Source organism: Colias eurytheme, chromosome 29, assembly GCF_061535395.1.
Source record: "Colias eurytheme isolate Ceu_HAF_F1 chromosome 29, ilColEury1 Martin Lab GWU primary, whole genome shotgun sequence".
Classification (NCBI taxonomy): domain Eukaryota; kingdom Metazoa; phylum Arthropoda; class Insecta; order Lepidoptera; family Pieridae; genus Colias; species Colias eurytheme.
In genome coordinates this window covers 6,638,218-6,641,905 of record NC_143008.1, presented here as the reverse complement: position 1 = coordinate 6,641,905, position 3,688 = coordinate 6,638,218, and the positions used below count along the sequence as shown (strand labels likewise).

Sequence of the window (3,688 nt, the reverse complement as noted above, 5' to 3'; positions counted from 1 at the left end):
AACAAGTCATCCTGTTTCATGGCATAAAATTGGCTCCCTTTAAAAGTGGATGTAAGAATGCTGGTATCAAATGTAAATTGGGCCATATTTTTGTTGTTTTCTTTTTTCCTTGGCTTTCGTGGAGTTCTAGGAGTGACTAATGCCTGCGTCAAGTCCGTTTCACTATCTTAGTAATCCGGATTTAAACGTTTGGCAATTCGCTTCGATCTTCTTAGCTCTATTTTTGCAGTTGTTTATAAAAGGTTTATATTAGAAATAAATGTTTACACAGTTCACTACTACATGAATTTAATATATTTTTCATTACACATATACTTAAAACATTATAGATACAATATGTTTAAAATTGATTTTTTTCATTATAATGATGTGAATAAATAAAACAACTATTTTTAGTGTCGACGTTGCTTCCAATTTCATAATTGTCTTTTTGAAAGCTTCATTACAGCTTTTCGGTGTATAAATCCTATCGAATATTATACACTTTGCTTCGTTGACTATTTTTCTTGCTTTTATGTTGTTTCATTTAGTGTTGTTCATCTAAATCCGTTTCAGCGCAATTATTTTCTTGGTTTCCTCGGTCCGATTCAATTTAACTAGACGGTCCATCTTAAGTATCATCAGATATATTTATCTTTTGTGGAGCAGCTTTTTTGGTTCCCCTAATTTTTCCTGTTGACAGAATTTTTCAAGAAAATTTTGAAAAAGTTTTTTTTCCTCAGCAGTATAACTTTGATTGTACTAATTCATAGTAGAAGTTAGGGATGTTCTTATATCCTTAAGGTGCAAGATTTACCTCTTCACTGCTTCTGCTTCCGCCTGTGTAAGAGCATTTACATCAGAATTCTAGAGAAAATAATAAATCCAATACTTTGTATGCACATGTTGATTCATTTGGTACATTTGAGCATTTCTAAAAACGAATCTGCTTTGTTTTTAATAACAGATCTGCGCCACAAATATTCCACACTTGTGTCTCTAAAATCTTTGTTATTTAGGTGATCCCTAAAAAATCTTTTGACAACCCTCCACTAGGCTTAGATTCTCTGGGTGTGTGTCCCATCGGGAGCAATGAAGGGATTGTCTGGGTCACTATCGTTTACCTTTTTTGAATAAATCCATGGTCACCCAAACAATCATATGCCCTCCAGAAGTCTGTATGTATAGTGGTTCTCTCTTCAACATGTTTTTTTATTAGGGGCACCAAAACTTCTGCACTTATGTTATCTGGACACACCTCCAACCGCAAATTTTCACTTCCGTCTCCTATAAGGCCAAGAACCCAGTGGCCTTCAATATGTCTCCCTAAAAACAAACATATAGCATATTAATGACATTTTTTCTTTAATAATTAGTATTATATAGTTTATACCTTATTAATAGTTATTGTAACAAAAGTTTTGAGGATGATGCATGAGGAACTAAATGTTTATAACTTATTTACTTTTAAAATAGTGTACGTCATACAAATATATTTAACCTTTATTGTATTTGCTCTTTCCAAATTTACTTTCGTCGATCTGTACTATCTTGCCCGGGCCACCTGTCTTCCTCTTAAATTCTTGTTTTGACAACTGGTACAGCACCACAACTTCTCGGAAGTAACTGTACCAGTCAACGACGGTAACCCGGGATAAGCATTAGTTGTTAGCTCTTCCCATCTTCCCAAATTACTTTTTCAACGGGCCAATTATGGGCAAAACGATAGGTGGGCAATCCTATTTTCGCATTTTCGAACCAGGTCCCAATTGCTCTCGGCAGTAACTGTACCAGTCAACGACGGTAACCCGGGATAAGCATTGGTTGTTAGCTCAATTGTCCCATCTTCCCAAATTACTTTTCCAACGGGCCATTTATGGGCAAAACTATAGGTTAGTTAAAAGATTGTTGGCAGTCCTATTTTCGCATTTTCGAACCAGGTCCCAATTGACCTGGCTATGCGGGACTTGCCCTTACACTTTCCCTTATAACATATAAAAGAACCAACAGTACGGTTGGTTGTATAAATAATTTTCATGGGTGATCGGTGTGTGCGGCAAAGTTTTTCTTTAAGAATGAGCCCTTGCTCAGTGAATGCCAGACATTGCTCTCGCGTGCCAACACACACACAATTCTCGGCAAATTAAACATCTGGGCTACTTTGCAAGAATATAGTGATCGTTTAATATATTGCCCCTCATCCGAATTAAAATCATGAGGATCGATACTACGTGATCCAGCACTGGTTGATGGTAATTCGTTGTCGTACGCTGCCATAGCTTTTTTATGTCAATTCCAACAAAACTGACTCACTTTCTGAAAGTTCGACGCAACCCATGAGCGTTCACATTGTCTCAGACTTTACGAACGTTTTTTGGCCTTTTAGATATGTATAGACTTTCTTCTTGAAGGTATTACTGTACCAGTTAAAAAATATCAAAGCAAATAAGGTCCAAAACACGTGCAAAAGGTCGTTAGTAATAGAAGACTGGGGTTCAAAATAAAAGCAAAGGTAGTTCGGAAAGAAAGTATCAAAAGTCCAAAGGAATAGCCAAAGTTGTCGTAGGTATATCAATGAAACTAAGAAAAGCAGAAAACAGAGCACACTCGCGTAACTACAAGAGAAACGGAATGCGCGCTGCTTTGATTTATCTTCTTCAGATGTAGTATAAACATTTAGTTTTATTTTATTAATCACATTAGTCTCATCATTTTCTTCTTAAATTTTCAGTGGTATATTCCTCATTCTCTATATCTAATAGTGCATCTTGCAAATCAGAATCACTATAAATGCTAATTTCAGCGCATTCAGAAGTAGTGGACGCGTTAGAAGATCTTCTTTTTCTCTTGATATTCATATTTTTACCTTTAGAAGCGCTGTTCTTGGAGGACCTCTTTCTTTTGTTTTTAGTAATAGATTTACTGGTTTCCATAGTGCTTATAGATTCACCACATATACCACCGTTTTTAATGGAATTTACATTCTATATTTGGAACCAAATCACTGGTTTCAAGAAGTGTTTACACTAACAGCCTGTATATTATATATAGTGAATTAAAACCGAGTATAGCTACCATTCGCATATATAACGTCCTGTAGTCGCTCTGGCATGGACGCAACAATATTTTCGCACACTTGGGAGCCTCGCTATGACTCCCAAATGTCCCGAACAAACAAATCAACATTATAAGACTTTAAATGATATAATGTTATATGCTTTCGTTTGTAAAATCAAAATGTAAATATTCATTTGCAAATGTTAATGGAAGTTGATTGTGTCTTTCTGTGAGTATCGGTTTCCTAGCTGGGACTCTGTTGTTTAAACCGGAAAATTTCAGTCGACGGCGTATTGTAGTGGTCGACACATAATTGTAAAATCAAAATTTAAATATTCATTTGCAAATGTTAATCGAAGTTGATTGTGTCTTTCTGTGGGTATCGGTTTCCTAGCTGGGACTTTGTTGTTTAAACCGGCAAATTTCAGTCGACGGCGTATTGTAGTGGTCGACACATATTTTCTATTTACCACTGTTCATGTTGATTTGAACGAGTCAGTTTGATAAATTTGGATGATTTCATCATCCTGACCCGCAGTAGTTTTCCTTGGCCGACCACTACTTTTACAAATTCTACAACATTCTTTCTACACCACATAAGTGACCCATTGTTGGGTCTGCTAAGATACAAAGTTTTTTGAAGTAAGTAACA

At 35.8% G+C, this 3,688-nt stretch overlaps 1 pseudogene; it reads right to left on the bottom strand.

Annotated features, from left to right (window-relative positions):
- Window positions 1–890: 890 nt before the first annotated feature.
- Window positions 891–2,256, bottom strand: LOC149896338 (uncharacterized; annotated as a pseudogene).
- Window positions 2,257–3,688: the final 1,432 nt, after the last annotated feature.